This window comes from Nothobranchius furzeri, chromosome 7 (assembly GCF_043380555.1).
Source record: "Nothobranchius furzeri strain GRZ-AD chromosome 7, NfurGRZ-RIMD1, whole genome shotgun sequence".
In the NCBI taxonomy this organism is placed as follows: Eukaryota; Metazoa; Chordata; class Actinopteri; order Cyprinodontiformes; family Nothobranchiidae; genus Nothobranchius; species Nothobranchius furzeri.
Window position 1 is genome coordinate 57,242,437 of NC_091747.1, and position 17,500 is coordinate 57,259,936.

A 17,500-nucleotide genomic window follows, 5' to 3' on the forward strand; every position below is an offset into this window, starting at 1 on the left:
ACCATATTGCTTGAAATGCTTTTCATGTACTGATGGCAACCAATAGATTCAAAGTTTTGACCACAAAATAAACTTATAATCTTCTTCAAACATCCAGTGACTGTGAACGCACTCTTCTTAAAGTGACGGTGTGTACTTTCCCTGGCTTAAATGAATCATTGCAAGCAAGCGGTTGTTTTGTGTTTGAGTAAGATCTTACCAATGAAAGGCCATTAGGGTCAAAATCCCCTGGGAGCACGACCTCCAGAAGAGTGACAGACACCAGGACTGCCTTTCATCGCTGGCAATGAGCGAAGAGGAAAATATGGAAAACAACAATGTTGGTTTTGTAACTGCTTGTAACAAATAAGGAGAAATATTTTGTTCTCATGGGCTCATGTAGTAAGAAGCATGGCATCTATTATGGCTTAGACACACTCCCATGTATTTTAGACCCAATTTTGATCATTATATGTTACAAAGCCGCCAATATTTTTCAACAACTTGGCATCATTTAATTCATTTTCAACAACAATTCAATGGATATTCAATATATTCCAGAGATTAACGGTAAGAACTACACAAAAACTACACATTGTCACTTTAATGATTGGATCATAATTCATCCACTAACTCCCTGGTAACCAACCCTCGGCTCTCTGCTAATACCCCTCTTTGTGCACAAATCACTGGGTTTGGAACAGCTGATCAGGAAGCACAGCCAGCAATTAAGTATGCTCGCTACACTAGATACTAGGTCGGTGTCACATGGACATGCAAATCTTGTCAATATTGAGTCTGTCAGTCCAGACCACGTCTGTAGGACATCCAAACTAGGTCTTTGCAGCTTCTATAAACACTCCAAATGTAAAAAATAAAGCCATCCGTCTGTTTTCTGTCAGTGTTTGGTTTTAGGGAGCATGTGCCTAAAATAAGTTGTTTTAAAAAGTCCTCGTTTGTGATGTCACAAATGGTCAAATTAGCATAAAACCACCTCTCACGTGCAAGAGAATGCTGTTGGAGGAGCAGCAGCTCTAATTGAGCCCCTCCCAGGCATCAGAGCTTCTCCGCTTATAGCAGCCAAGGGAGTGGGTAGGCATGGCCAGTAACAGCTTGTTTTCCTTAAAGTCCTGAAATGACTCATTCTGGAAGGCACTGAAAATAATAAACTGCTGAAATGAAGGATTTGGTCCAAAGAACTTCATGAATATGTTTGGTATCGAGAAAAAAGTGATAACAGATAAATCTGCTAAGTTCTAAATTCAGCTGTATTCAAGTGGTAATTACAAATAATTAAATATTAATAAAACAATAATGGTCCTAAAATAAAATAAAGGAGAAACAAAAAAGACAATGAAGTAGTGAATTATATACAAGAAAGACTAGAGTTTCTTTTTGCCCAACACCAAATAATAAACCAAATACTTCGTTACGAGACAAAGTTCAGAAAAAAACGCAACTCTTTTTCAATAAATGACTCAGCAAAAGCCATGGCTTGTTTTCTACCGCTCTGAATCATGTGATCAGAGTTTCTGAGCCGATCTGCAATGCCCAACGCTTCAATGGCACCAAACCACTGAATCCTCTCAACTAGTATAATTTGGTAATAAACTTTTATTGCATGCAGCTCACCCACCCTTGCAAAATGAAAGTAAAACCCATGATGGAGTAGGAGTGAAATTACTACCTAGCCAGAGCCACGGCTGTTTGACAGATCTGACAGCTTGTTTGGTATCTATGAACTAATAAAAGCAAAGACTTGCTGCTAAGATTTCCCCCCAAAACAAAACAATCATATCAGCTGGTTTTCTCTTTGCTAACAATGCTTTTTGTTCTTTTACTGCTTCCACTGTGCTTTTAGAAACATCTCAGCCGAACCAATTAGCCCAAATCAAAATGCAACACGTTGCTTCTTTTCTATTAAACCGGTTTATTCTGACATCAATGAAAACATTGTTATGTGAGGATTTGGACCTAGGCCTTGACAAATGGCATTTGGAGGCTGCAGAATCAGTGATGCGATGCAGGCAAATACACCAAAAGGTGCAAAATGCACACTGGGGAGAAAGCAAACAGTATCACGCACGAATTCATTTACTTATAGCAGAATGTGTCAGTCCCCACAGAAACACACAAATATAAAAGAAAAACACAAACACATTCACTAAGAGGGGTGAGAGAACACTGACAACATTGTTCAGCGAAACAAAAGCCCTGATTTTAATTCTTAATTCTCCGTAAGATTAGAACTTTTTCAAATTTTCTGTTTCACTACCATGCCGCCAAAATTAGTGTTAAACCGTGGTTCTGGCTGGCTGGTGTTAGGAGGTGAAAGAACATTCACACTCAGAGGCACACAGAGAAATTTACACTCAGATGCAGACACACACACACACACACACACACACACACTGCTGTGAGGAGAAAGGAGAAACGATTGATTGAGACACCGTTGAGGGGGATTTAAAGAAAAAAGAATGAAAAGAGACCTGCCACCCAAATAGACACAAGGAGCAGCAGGAGGGAGTGCAGGAGAACAGTGCTGTTAGGCTAAAATCAAAGGGAGAAGATGCTTCAGAAGCTGGATGAATGGCTGCAACTCCTCACCCATTTTCACTGTCAAGCTGCCTCCACTCACAGAGGTGTGTTGGAGAGAAGAAGAGAGACGGAGTGATGGATACATTAGACGAGTGTTTCTAAATTGAGTCAGCACCCCTGGGACGCATCAGTGTTGTGTTTTCATGACTCAGTAAAAAAGAGAATTTTCACAACGCAAGGGGAAGAGTGATCTTAAATACGGAAACACAAATGTTCAAAAATAGCAGTGTTTCTCCTTGTTAGGATTTTAGATCGTATGTTCATTTCTGCATCAACATATTGCCCTTATTTTATTTAAATGAGGTAGATTCAGGGAGTAAGAAAGGCTTCCCTGGAGACGTGCTTTAAAGAAACAAAGTGTTGTGGACGGCTCTGCTCTCACGGTGAAATTGCGGGGTTTAGGGTCAAAGTCAAGAGCAGTAAAGAGGTGGGTGGAACCAAACGCTGCTCAAATACTAGACTTATTTCAGTCTGAAGCCGGGGTTCTGGCTTAGAGTGAAAAACTAAATCATGTACTTAAACCAAAGTACCTACACAAACATTAAAGAGAAAATACAACAGAAAATAAGTAAATTGGCTGTAACATGTTGGCTTGCAAAGACAACTTTCAATCATTTGCAGGCATGTTGTGTTTAACAAAGGAGGGTTGTAGAAATAAAAAAATAACTCAAAGTGAAAATAGAAAAAAAAGGAACATGATTATGCCAGGGGCGACTCTAAGGTCAGAGGTTTAGGGGGGCAGTGCACCCAGAGACCTGCCTGGCTGGTCAAGAGGCATCTCACTGTTTGGACATTTTAATGTAACTTACTTCTCACATTTGTAAATGTAAAAAATGTCCAAAATCTAATATTTGTTTGACAAATCACAAACTATGTTTAAAAGATTCTGTTATTAGTAGGGATTAGCTGGTCCAGTTTTGAAGAGTCTAGGTGTTGTGGTTTCAGAGCTGGATCAGTTTCAGTGTGGCCCAGATGACAACAATAATAAAAAAAACAAGTTAAATTGATCTTTTTGCAGTTCACAAATCAAATAAAGGTTCACACATCATGAACTGGTTGGGATTGCCCTTTTCCAATCAGGAATCAGAAATGGGAACATACTACAGCTCCATCTGAGAGATGAACAGATGAATGCCGATAAACACACAGCCTCACTAGTGGATTTCATTTGGGATTATGATAATAATTTACTATCACAAAACATCGAAAAATGTAAATAAATACTTTCTGAGAAATTATGAAACTAGTTTATCTTGCATTCTTCTTCCTCTGCAGTTCAACTAGTTCAGATGCCTAGACTAATCAAAATGCTTGAAAGCATGCAGTGCAGCAGTCAGCCAGCCAATCAGTGGTGATCTCTCATGCATTCTTGGCTTTGTAGTACGCGGTCTTCAAACTTTTCCATCGGTTTTTTATCTGTTCAACCGTTCGATCGATCCCCGCTTCCTTCAAGCGTTCATGTACTTGAATGAATAACTCAGAGTTTCTAGAGTTCCTACCATCAAGTATTTCTACAATTTTTAGTTCTTTGAGTACATCCAGCAATGCATTTGTGTCCGAAACAGACCAGTTTTGTTTCGCACCCGCCATGTTTTCCGACTTCCGTTAACGACAACGTAACGTACGTAAACGTGTGACGTTACTGACATGCGCAGTGATGTGCAGTAGTCACTCAAGTGTTTTCAAGCACCATGATCGGATTAACAATCGGCATAACCCAGCTGTCTCAATCGGAATGAAAAGTTGATCCGATTGAGTTTAATCGGGTCAGAGTATTCTGAATGGCTTGTTTACATGACGCATTTTAATTCCGATCAGGCTTTTATTCCGATTAAATGTGTCCATGTAAACACAGCTAGTGATGATCTCTCATGCATTGCTGAAAAAAACCAACAGTTTGCACAACTTCACACCATTTAAAGTTTAAAAATTTTAAATTTATGGCAGTATATCTGCAAGGCCCATGCAGCAGCAGGTCAGTCAACATGTCCGCCAATTTGAGGTTTTAGGTTGGACAACATTAAAATACAACGTTTATGTCCGATATGTTGTCAATACCCATGCTAGTTACATGTTACGTTCCACACCCTCATGCATCTAATCAATACAACGACTCCTTCACAACAGAGTAGCCTGGCCTGCCAGACTCGTCCTCTAATTCTGCACAGCGAAAGAGTCTGGTAACTCACAGGCAGAGAGGCACTTGAGAGGTGGGACTAGGCAGCTCAAAAATAACCAATCAGAAAAAGATGGCTAAGCCGACTATATCGCGCAGCGCTGTACTTTTTTAGCTGTAGTAAAACAAAAGGCGTCTGGCAACGGCGCAAACATCTTTTATTTTTTTAGAAGAAATGATTTTAGTGCTTCTACTTGTGGTTTTAAAGACATTCGAGTCATTTAGAACAGAGGAAAGAGCCGCAGCGATCTCCGCCGCTGTCTTTGTTGTTTATGAGAAACTACAGCGTCGCTGTGTGTGACGTCAGCAACACTGTAGTTTTTTAGCTGTAGTCAAAGATGGCGACTGGCGACAGCTCAGACGTCTTTCTTCAGAAGAAAAGCTTTTAGCGCTTCTACTTGTTGTTGTTTTAAAGATGTGTCCAAGTCATTTAGAACAGAGGAAAGAGCCGCAGCAAACTCTGGTTCAGTCGCCATGTTTGACAAACTCGGCAATATGGTGTGTGACGTACGCTACTCAGCTGATTGGCTCCATTAGAATTGTCACGGGTTGGGGTTATTTGAGTAGGAGAGTTCCCAGACCCTCTCTCTGTGCAGAATTAAACAGAGGAGGAGTTTGGCAGGCCAGGCTAACAATAGAGGCCAACGACCCCGACGACTCATCAGGATATAGGGAAGATGGGTATTCATAAGTAGTTTCAGCTCATTAAGCAACAATAGACAGCTACAGCTTATAAGCCCATATTCAGCTTATAAGCCCTTATATAAGCCCTTATATTCCAGTCAGAATTGGCAAAGCTCCACAGATGAAAAGTAAAACATCTTCAAGAAACCAAAGAAGTCCAGTTGCTTTTATTTGTACATGAGGACTGGTGAATGAAATGTTTTGGTATTGAGTGGTAGTACCTTGAGAATTGTGCCACATATCCTGGTTTAAGGCAGGAAGGCCAAGCAACATCTGCCTTCTGCTGCTGCATTTGTGTTCATCAGGTCGTGCCATGAAACCAGATCTTTACACAAACCCATAAAATCCAGATTATAGAGATGACCGTGTTTCAACCATTTATTTTGTACAAACTGAGTTTAAAGCATCATGAAAATAAGCTCCGACAGCCTGTCTTTAAAATATTCTGTAATCTAGTTTCAGTCAAGGTCACTGTGTCCCATCATTAATGCAGCTATCTAAATGATTCTGGCTCCGAGCAGTTCTCTGACCACAGCTGCTCCTTTTGTTATCATCCTCCAACAGTTGCCACTTTCTGAAGTTGTATCAATTCCTATTTTTCTCTCACTTGTTTTCACACTTTGGTGGCAAGAACACTTCCTTGTGGGGAAGTTATCATCAAAACTAAATGTTTCCATTTAAACCTTTTGGTTTTTTTTAGCCATAAACTAAAATGTTAGTCAGAAGTAAGTTTGTTTTTTGAATGCTGACTTTAGTGATTCTTACACGGTCAAGGTTGTGAGGCCTTGACTTGCTTTTTGAGGGCCTATTCCTTAAGAGTCCCAACCCCCAGGAGGCTTTGCTCGTGAGGTCCACACTGCCTTATTGTCACTAATTACCACCATTAGATGGAGAAATGCAGGTCTGCTGTTTTCCACTTCTTCTCAATGAAATGTTTTTCTTGAAAATATTAATTTGAAGGCTGCATGTCTGTAGGATCAGAAGAGGACCATCTAATTTATCATCTCCTAATAAATTAAACATTGGAATCAAAAGAAGTGGGACTCCTTTCATACTATAACTGCACTGATGCTTTAACGCCTGTGAGATGTTTGGTAACACGCTCACCAGTCTCGTTTAATTAGCCTCTGAGGCAGAAATTTACACGGGGTGGTTTTGTTGTGTGTTGTCATACGCACACATGAGTGTGAGTTAAGGGTTTGATTTTAGTCGGCCCACTTCCACAGGGATGTATTATGGGGTAATTGTAATATGCAGGTGCTTTTCCACCGCTGCAGCTGGCGAACACCGACGCAGCTGCACGGCTAAACGTGATTATCTACAATAAGGAAAAAATTCACTATTGAAATCTCAAATGAACACAGCAACAATAACAGACCTTTACATTTATTTTCTGTCTTCCACTAAAAAGTATTGAACTTGTTTTCATTTGAATATCTGCAGATGGGTTCATAATTTTACTTGCATCTCTGTTCTCCAAGGGCCAGCTTTATTTGTGCTCTCTGGTCGTTACTTTATTTCACGCAAAGCAGCAAGAGGACTGCTTGAATTTTTGCAAGCAACTCAGCTGAAAGGTCAACATCCCTCTCCTACACACGAAACACAGCTCATTGACCTTAACATTTGTACCCCAATGGAAGAAGGATTATTGCACAAATATAGCAATGCCTGCTTGACCTTATTGTTGAAAGGGTTTAGTAAAAACTATTAAAAGCTATAAGAGATTTCTTAAAGTGAAATTTTATTAAAAGTGCTACAGTCAAGCGTGTTACATGGTAAATTAGTTGATGGTTAAATAAAACAAACACAGACAGTGGCGGCTTGTTCATAGGGGGCACCAGGGTGCCTCCCCACCAGTTTCACAGGAAGAAGAGAGGAATCACAAAATTAAAAAAATATAAACACGTGAAAATGAAACTAAACAATCTAGTCATCAAACAGACTAAGTGCTGTGCATAATTTGCATTTAAATGTAGTTAAAAAATATTATTTCACACTTTTACCACAACCAAATTGTCTTGTGACGTTTTTCCTGTTCCTTTTCGGTTGCAGCATTCTGTACTATAGACCCACACGACCGGGTGGAGCCTCAGCTCAGGATGTTCACCCAAAACCGGAAGCTCTCCACAGTTCACCGTTCTGTTTTTTATTTTTATTTTTTTAGCTCGTTGTTTTTTGTTCACTGCAGAGCAGCTGAGTGCACCTCGGGGAGGTTTTTATTATAGAGAACCAGAAAACGATGGAATGTAGTGTTGGACGTTTGTAAACATTCTCCAGCAGGTAAAAAAAAGAGCCAGAAACAGTCAGGAATCACCTCGGTGTGACGCTGGAATATTGGATTAAACGGAGTGTTTTCTTTTTACCAAAACACAGGTTTTTATGACCAAAAACCAGCAAAGGTATGATTCAGTTTATGCTTTTGATTTTACAAAATTAGCTTTGTTTTCTTTTCTTTGTTTTCTTTTTTTTTCTTTTAGCAGCTTATCGTCATTGGGTGTCATTAAGGCAGAAAGCGTAGATTCTGTCATTTAGATGAGCCTCTTCCTGTTAAGTACGTGTGCAGTTTACATGCATAGGTGAATATTAAGTATGATTCTGGAACAACTCTGCTGCTGGAAGTGCTCGTATCTGGTGGGCTCAGTTTGTGTGATGCATAAGAATGGTAATTTGGCGTTCCCTAGTGGTGATATGTGATTAGAGCTCATCTGAAAACAGACTTGCAAAGATGTGCCCCACCATAAATAAATGATTAAAATTTTTAAAAACTACCAGCCTCCATTACTGATTAATGAGCTGATAACCAAATTCTGCATTTGTAAAAACGTTTGCTAACATTCGTGACTATCTGTGCAGCCACCAGAAACATGTGGTACTTTTCTGGCATTTGCCTGTGATGCTCGCAAGAATCAACTCAACAGTAGCTATGGCGAGGAGCAGTCTGGTGAGGGAAGAAAATATATAGTAATTCTGCTAGTGTGACATTTTACAATAATCCCTCTCAAATACCACCAGGACCAAGAGACAGCGCAAGACAGACGGCAGAAGGAAAAGGGGTGGAAAACATTTTTTTTCTCTACACATGTATCAAGTATTAAGAAGGTGAACACCTCATAACAGCTTGTTTAAACATGCTTTTCATAAATTAGTTTAATCTATTTTGTTATTTTGTATTTCTTTGGAAAAGCTGCATGTGACTTAGGCCTATAGTTCATACCAGTATATTATACAATAGCAACAGAGGGGACAGGCCATGGCACTGTTATTTTCCCAAGGTCACAGGCACACTCACACACACACATTCAGGCCACCTCAAAAAAGGAAAATAACTACAATGGGCAATTTACCCAGAACAGGCAGGGATGACGGCCGAGACACAGATGCCAGCGAGCATCACACAAAAACACCAGCACACACACACACACACACACACACACACACACACACACACACACACACACACACACACACACACACACACACACACACACACACACACAACCCCACAGCTGTGCCTCTGGGCCAAGGTTCTGGCAATGCATCATTACCCGCCCTTGGAGGTGATTTCATATCCCAGCATGCATTTCTCATGTGGAGAGGAAATTACCCATGGGCCGTGCTGAGAGCCAACAGAGTGTGTCCTCTTGCTTCTCTCTCTCTCTATCTCTTCCTTCCTTTCTCTTTCCTCAAATCCCTTGTTCACCCTGTGACTGTCACACCCTCGGCCCTCTCCCTGCATAGCACTCACAGCCTGAGTTATTCGGTTACCAACATATTCCTTTATCATTCTCTCACTGACACTTTTTTCTCACTTCCCTGTATTTTTCCTGTGTTATTTTCTACGTTGAATATAGAACATAAATTGTGATGAAGTACAATGAGGTAATGATACTCCTTCCTCTCTGAGTCAAAGGGGATTTGTAATGGAAGCTGCTTTCCTCTTAATGTTTCTGTATGGTTTATAGGAAAGCCAAGAACAATGAGGGAATTTGTGTCTATAGAAGGCAACAGAAACCGTCATTAATATTGTTGCAATAAAGAAATAATATAAACTACCGAATGTATACATTTGATTTTAAAGACGTATTTCTTAAACAATTGGCTTTTGTTTGTAAAATTATTGCTCACATAATTTTCTACAATACATATAATATGTATACTGTAAATCATGTTTGTAGTTCAAGAGGTATCAACTGTATTACTTTAATTGTACTAATTACATGTTTTCGATCTCCATGGTGCTGAAACTTTAGAAACCAATGAACAGTGCAGCTGTGTTGCTGTCCATGGCGGTGAAACAAGAAACCAATGAACAGTGCTGCTGTGCCTCTATGTGTGGTGCTAAAGCTTTAGAAGAAAAAAAAGAACAACACAGTTGTGTATCTGTCCATGATGTTGTTACTATAGAAACCAATGAATAGTGTTGCCCAGTGTCTGTTCATGGTGCTAACACTTTAGAAACAAACAAACAGTGCTGTTCTGTCTTTGTCCATGGTGCTGAAATTTTAGAAACCAATGGACAGTGCTGCTCTGTCTCTGTCCATAGTGTTATAACTATAGAAACAATTCGGCAATTATTTGCACACTTGTGTACATCGCACTCATAGCCTTATTGACACTTCCTCCAAATGCACTTCACTGAACACCGTAGGGTGCAGTGCGAGTATTGGAAATGGGTGAAATAGTCCTACTCTGGCTCTGGCTCTGTGCATGGTGCTGGAACTTCAGACCAATGCTGTTCTGTCTCTGTCCATGGTGCTGAAACGTTAGACCAATGCTGTTCTGTCTCTGTCCATGGTGCTACAACTTCAGACCAATGCTGTTCTGTCTCTGTCCATGGTGCTACAACTTCAGACCAATGCTGTTCTGTCTCTGTCCATGGTGCTGAAACTTCAGACCAATGCTGTTCTGTTTCTGTCCATGGTGCTGAAACTTCAGACCAATGCTGTTCTGTCTCTGTCCATGATGCTGAAACTTCAGACCAATGCTGTTCTGTCTCTGTCCATGGTGCTGAAACTTCAGACCAATGGTGTTCTGTCTCTGTCCATGGTGCTGAAACTTCAGACCAATGCTGTTCTGTCTCTGTCCATGGTGCTGAAACTTCAGACCAATGCTGTTCTGTCTCTGTCCATGGTGCTGAAACTTTAGAACAATGCTGTTCTGTCTCTGTTCATGGTGCTGAAACTTTAAAAAACAATGCTGTTGTGGCTGTGAGTCTGTCCATGGTGCTGAAGCTTTAGAAACCTACGAACTGTGCTGCTTCCATCTTTGATGACACAATGCTTCCTGTCCCATTTCAGTAATTATTTGCACACTTGTATTTTACAATTGTAGCCTTACTGCACATCTCCTCCAAGTGCACTCCAAGTGCACTTCACAGAAGAACGCGGTGTGAGCAATAGAATTTGTGTTTCTTTCTGACCGTGGTGTTGAAACTATAGACAACAAAAAATGTGCAAATGTTTCTCCTTCTTTTGGTGCTGGAACTATAGAAACCAATGGAATGGGCTGTCCATAGTACTGAACTGATATACTATTACTAAAGTATCTGAACACATAACCTCTGAAGTAACAATGTGGTGCAACCAAATACAAAAAAAATAATAAAAGAAATAAAGGAAAAACAAATAATACACAAAAAAAAAACATGTTTTGACATGTTCAGTTTACACCTGTACACCCTCTGTATTTAATTATGTTCATTCTAGAATACCGCACAGTCACAAAAATTATAAAAGGATCAATCATTTTAATTATAAAAAAACGTAATTATCTTGTTTGTTTGAATTTTAATTTAACTTTTTTTTATTTTAATATAACTTTTCATCGATTTAAATTTTTATTGTGATTGTGCAGTTCCTTTATTTTCCCTTGAAAGGTGTTATATGGAAACTCTTCTCCCTATTTTTTAATTAAAACTTCCCCACGTCATGTTTGTGACAGTTTTTGATTTTAATTCATAGGACTGAAGATAATGTACACATTTGACCTAATAAATTCTGTTTATGGTGTTTTTATTTTATTTTATTTTATTTTTATTTTTGTTGTGACAAAAGGTTTTACTTAATGTTTGAATAATAATAATAATAATAATAATAATAATAATAATAATAATAATAATAATAATAGAACTTATATAGTGCTTGTTTAGGACACTCAAAGACGCTTTCATGGACTCTCACATTCACACACTGCTAGTGATGGTAAGGTACTTTGTAGCCACAGCTGCCATGGGGCGGTCGGCCCCTCTGACCACCACCAACACAGGCAAGTTGGGTGAAGTGAACATAAAGTGAATGTCTAAACATCTGCTATTGTTTTATTTTTTTCTTCTGTTACCATAAAAAAGACACATCTATTCATAGCTTCAACCTTTACTACAAACGAAAAGTAAGCTTCTGAACCTCTAGCAAGCTGCTAAAAGCTAAATCATGTGGGTAATTACTGGGTTTTATTTCATTCATTTGAGTTTAGACTATGATGGATATCATGCACACACATGCAAATACACTCCAACATTCACACAGCCATGGCTGACTGCGGCAATTTTTCCATAAATAGAGAAATGGGTTTGAGCTCTGAGCCAACAGAGAGTGACAATAAATAGCAAGCAGTGACAATAACGTGTCACACTGGATCACATCATATAAAGGGCACATTAAATAGCAATTTCATGTCTGCAGCACAGTTATATCCTGCAACTAATAGGGAGCAGAGCCATTTCTTCTACATGTTACATCTGTTGCTGCTAAGGCAGCAGCTCTTCCCATGAGTTTTCTCAAATGCATCGTGTTTTTCATTTTTAATTGCATTCAAGCCATTTCCTGCATATGCATGCAATTTAAAATAAACAAAGATATTCCAATTATACCTAGATATGCTCTGTGTCTGAATCAGGATGAGAGTTGAGAAAAAGTTTTTCTATTTATGTAGTTTTTTTTTTTTTTTGGCCTAGAGTACTACATGTCTCCTAGGCTCACAAGCTTTAAAACTATACAAAAAACCTCACCGCCTCTTTGGTTTCAACTCCCATTCTCCCAGAGATGATGTTCTATTCTGCCTTCTACGTCTTTTGCTTTGCTCTTTTCCTTCTTTACTTTTCATTATCAATCCACAACAATAAATGCCTTTCTTTCATATGTTTATGCATTTTCCCCACTCTATCTTTTAGCTATTGGATATATAGGTCTGTGCTGTTCATAGCATAGTATTTAATATTAATTTTACAAGGAAAACTAGGGTGAGGTGAGATCTCGGAGAGCTCTCTGAAAGGGAGATGAGAAGCAAATCTTCAGGACTGGATCAATTGTTTATACTTTCTCCAACTCTCTCCATTAGAGATTGACCGATATGGGTTTTGCTATTGCTGATACCAATGCCAATATGTGCTGCTGATTCTATAGGCCAACTTTCTTGACCAGTTTTCCAGTTTGGATTCATGCTAGAATTTCACCAATAACAACGTGGATGCACATGTTGTGTCAGTTTTTGAACAATAAATTTAATCGAAAGTTAAATTTAAATAAAAAAAAACAACTAAAGTTGACCAACAAATATATTTAATGACCAAGTTTAAAATAATAAAAGCAGGTAAGTAAAAAGAAATTTCTGCTGACAACAAGAGTATTTATTAAGCAAATGCTCTCCAAGAATGTAGATATACTTTTGATTAAAGTTCAAGAGCAACGGACAGCCCGCAAAGGTGCCTGATTTTGAATCGGGACGTCGATTGGTGGCAAAAAATAAAGAATAGTAAATATCGTATATATTGGCTAGAGGTTGACCCATATTGTTTTTTCCATTGCCGATATGGGCTGCCGTTCTTTATGGGCCAATTTTCATGGACAATATCTAGATATTTTCCACCAAATTTTCATGCTAAAATGTCACTAATAACATCAGCTGATGCACAAAATTTCTGAAGCTGAATCAGTTTTTGAACTACTGGCTGACTTTAAATCAGCTTTACTAAGGACAAATATCAGCGGATTTAGAAAAAAAATGGTAAATACCCGCCCGATATATCGGTCTACACCTAATATCAGCCGACTGAAGTATCGACGTATTCCCACTTTCCATTCTAAAACCTAACTTAGCCTAATTGTTCCTTTTATTCTGACTTTCTCCTTTCCTCTGGTCCTCTCTGTTCTTTTTCTCTTCTTCTAGCTTGATTCTGACTAATTCCTTCAATTTTTCTCCTCTCACCCAACTTATCTCACCCTATTTCCAGTCTCTTCTGCTCGACCGCACCTATTTGTGGGTATTGACGTTTATCCTTGTGTTGCTGTCACCACCAGCTCCATCACACTCATTGCGCTGCAGCTGTAATGCCTCTGCAACGTGTTCAAAATAGACACAGAGTTCAATGAACTAAACCCAGTTTCCACCTCGATAACCCCCGCTCATTTAAACATTATCACATGCACACATAACCCCTGCCCTCACTTGAAGTATTCCTTGTCTCTAATAGCTGCTAAATCATTTAGCATTTCATGTTAGCTCAGCTGGATCCAATTACAGCAAGAGCAAAAGTGAAGTTTGAGTAGGAGGCCATTTAACCTCCTGACAGAGAGAAATGTAACACATGACACCAGTTCAACGATATTGAGTACACAAAGATGATTGTGCAGTGGAACGCAATAATTCAGACAGTAAGAAGACAATGAACATGTTTCTAAAACATTTACCTTGAAGAAAGAGTCTTTCCAACATTTCTAAGCCAGGATAACTAAAGATTTATATAAACTCACTCCTTAAACACTTTTCTAACTCTCTGCAGCCATAGATTTCTCTAAATGGTTGCCCAACTGTATGGAAATTACAGTAACTGATAGCAGAGCAGTTTGTAGGTTGTTATTTTCTTCATTTATAATTCAATTAACAAGGAGCAGTGAGAAGAATATTTAATGTGGGCGACGGTGGCACAGGAGTTAAATGCTCGCCCCATAATCGGAAGGTTGCAGGTTTGAGCCCCGCTCAGTCTGTCGCTGTCGTTGTGTCCTTGGGCAAGACACTTAACCTACGTTGCCTGCTGGTGGTGGTTGGAGGGACCGGTGGCGCCTGTGCTCAGCAGCCTCGCCTCTGTCTGTGCACCCCAGGGCAGCTGTGGCTACATCGTAGCTCATCCCCACCAGTGTGTGAATGTGTGTGTGAATGGGTGAATGACTGATTGTGTTGTAAAGCGCCTTGCAGGACTCTAGAGGGCGCTATATCAAATACAGGCCATTTGCCATTTACCATTTACAAAGTTAGCTCTAGAAAGCCAGCTGAACATCCAGGAGCAACGCTCCCATGGAAGTCACGAAGAAAAACAAACAATAACAAAATCACCAGACTACAATGAGGTCTTCTTGAGTTGCACTGAAGCATCTGCAGCTCTGAGATTGTGGTTTCTAGGAGACGATTGGAGATGTTATGATTATAGGGATCAACTGCAAACTGAACTTTTAGGATGCAATGATCAAAAGTTAATTTTGAGAACAAAATTTGATAAGTTTTATGAAAGAAAACCTCACTGCCTATCACAAACTGATTGACCGGTGGATTAAATGCTCTTTGAGTTTTCCAAGCTAATAAAAGCTGGGATTTGGGGCGCAAAGCTTGAGCTAACTTGAATAAGAATTTTCAAAAGAAAATAGTTTAAAGTTAAAAGTTTTGGTACAATTATCCATCTATAGGGGAAAAGAGAAGCCAGTTGCGGTAGCTAGTTAGGATTCCTCCTGGACCCCCGGTGAGGTTTTCTAGACATGTCTAACCGGGAGAGGACCCCTATGTCTCTCAGCTGGCCAGGGAATGCCTAAAGATTCCCCCGGAGGAGCGGCCCAAGTGGCTGATGAGAGGTAAGGCTGGGCCTTTCTACATAAGCTACTGCCCCCACAACCCAACCCTGGATAAGTGTCTGAAAATGTATGTATGGATGGATTGGAGCAGACTGGAGGGGAAAAGACATTTCTGCAATTCTCAAAACTGAAAATCTTTTCACAAACTGTATGAGATTTTGTTCTGTGTTAAATTTTTCCTACTGCATCAGTCTCACAAGTTAAAGTTGTAATAAAATTAGATTTAGAATGTTTTATTTTCTGCACTTTGACTAAGCATAGAGTTCACAGGAGGCCAAACTGAACAAAGCAAATTAAACACTTGCTCAGCTTTGTCTGAATTTTATAGTTTTACTTTTGACTTTATCCTAAAACAAACTTCTAATTAAAAAAGATTCCCTGAACTTTGCAGGAGGCTTTCAAAACAAGAGGATTCATTTTAATTTTTTAATTAGAATTGTGTGCAGAATGGTTGCAATCCAAAGTTAAGAGTTAAATGTGTAAAACTAAAACATTGGAAACCATTGAAAGTGTTTATGTTTACTAATTAATTATAAACACTTGAACACGTAAACTGATTACTTGTGACAAACTAATAAACACCTAACAAATACAACGGATTTACCTGTTTTTATTTCCTTGGGTGAACGCAACTAAATTGCCGTGCAATTAAATTATTTTCCAACTGCTCAAGTTTAGCTCAATTTCAAGGCCAAACACTGAGCCTATTCGGCAGCTGCTTAATTGTAAACGTCAAATCTACTTTTAGAAAATTTGATTGAAACCTAATTTTCTGATATTTCATAATATAAATTGATCTTTATCAAGCACATGTATTAAAAATAGACAAAAAGGCCTCGTTTAAACTCATAACAGAAACAAAACTATTTAACCAACTTCTATAATTCTAACTCTTGTTTTTTATATAAAGGATATGCTATTTAACGTGGGGTAGGAGATGCATTTCTGGGGATTTGTTTTGCCACATTGCTTGAAATACACTTGACATACTGATGATAACCAACAATCTGAATGTTTTGTCAAGAAAAAAAAGTGTAATGGTCTCTGAAATGTACAATCATGGAAAAACCATCCGTCCTGTTCTAAATGGTGATCCATCCATCAAACAGCTCTCTGCCCACACCCGTCTATGCGTACGAAGCATGGAGAAGCTGAACAGGAAGTGAAGCCAGGGCTGGGTTAGCTTTATTAGCTAGCATGATCAATTATTATACGGTCATTTAAGTGTGTAATATTCAGAATTATGGCAGAAAAGGTGCCAACAATGGGTCAAAAGCATAAGCTAACCATGTTTTATGTTTATTTTGAAGTTTCCGTTGCATTCAGCATTCTCCCGTATTCTACAGAGAGGAGACTGAAAAAAGGAGGTTGGACCTTTGAAATGTGCATTTTATAAATGTAGCTTGCTGGAACATATTTTCAAGAACTCCTACTTTTAACACCAAAATGTACTTTGTTCCAAGCCTCTGTTAAAGTGACAGTGTGTATTTTCCCTGGTGATAGAGGGCAGTGCATACCTAAATCATTGCGAGGAAGCTGTATTTTGTGTTTGAGTGAGACCTTACCACTGTGTGGTCATTAGAGTCAACAATCCCTGGGAGCACAGTTTTGGAACGACTAATTCGTCCGATCGTTCAACCTCCAGCAAAATGACAAGCACATCAGACTCCCTTTCATCACTTGCAAGAGCGAAGAGGTGAATGTGATAAAAAACAACATTGACAAAAGTTTTGTTACAAATCAGTAAATGCACTTTTTCCCTCACGGGCTCCCGTAGAAGGAAGCATTGCATCTAATATGACGTCATTCAGAGACTTAGACCCTGTCCCGTGTATTTAGCTGGCAATCTTTTTCCAAAGACTGGGCATCATTTAGTTCATTTTCAACAAGATGTTGATAGAAATTTTCAGAAACAATGATAAACACTACACATTACATCTTTAAATTTGAGAGGGAGTTATCAAAATGTCCTTAATGAGAGTTCTAAGAGTTATCGTCGTGTGTCCAAGGCCTTGCCTTTAGGTTGCTGAAATTTTGACCATATTCAAAAAATATCTTCACAAAAATCACAGAAACCTTGAGGGGAAACCCTTCTCAGTTTAGTTTATCAGAGTCAGAAAATGCAAGTAGGCAAGATAGTTCTGAGAGGTGCTAGCAAATAAACAGACTGGAACAAAAGTAAATTCTTAAACTGAGAAAGATTTAGAACACTTTGGTGTTAAATTAT

General features: G+C 39.0%; 1 protein-coding gene across 7 annotated transcripts in view; it reads right to left on the reverse strand.

Annotated features, from left to right (window-relative positions):
• Positions 1-17,500, reverse strand: part of ctnnd2a (catenin (cadherin-associated protein), delta 2a) — a 379,177-nt gene that overhangs the window by 144,818 nt on the left and 216,859 nt on the right. The window lies entirely within an intron of this gene.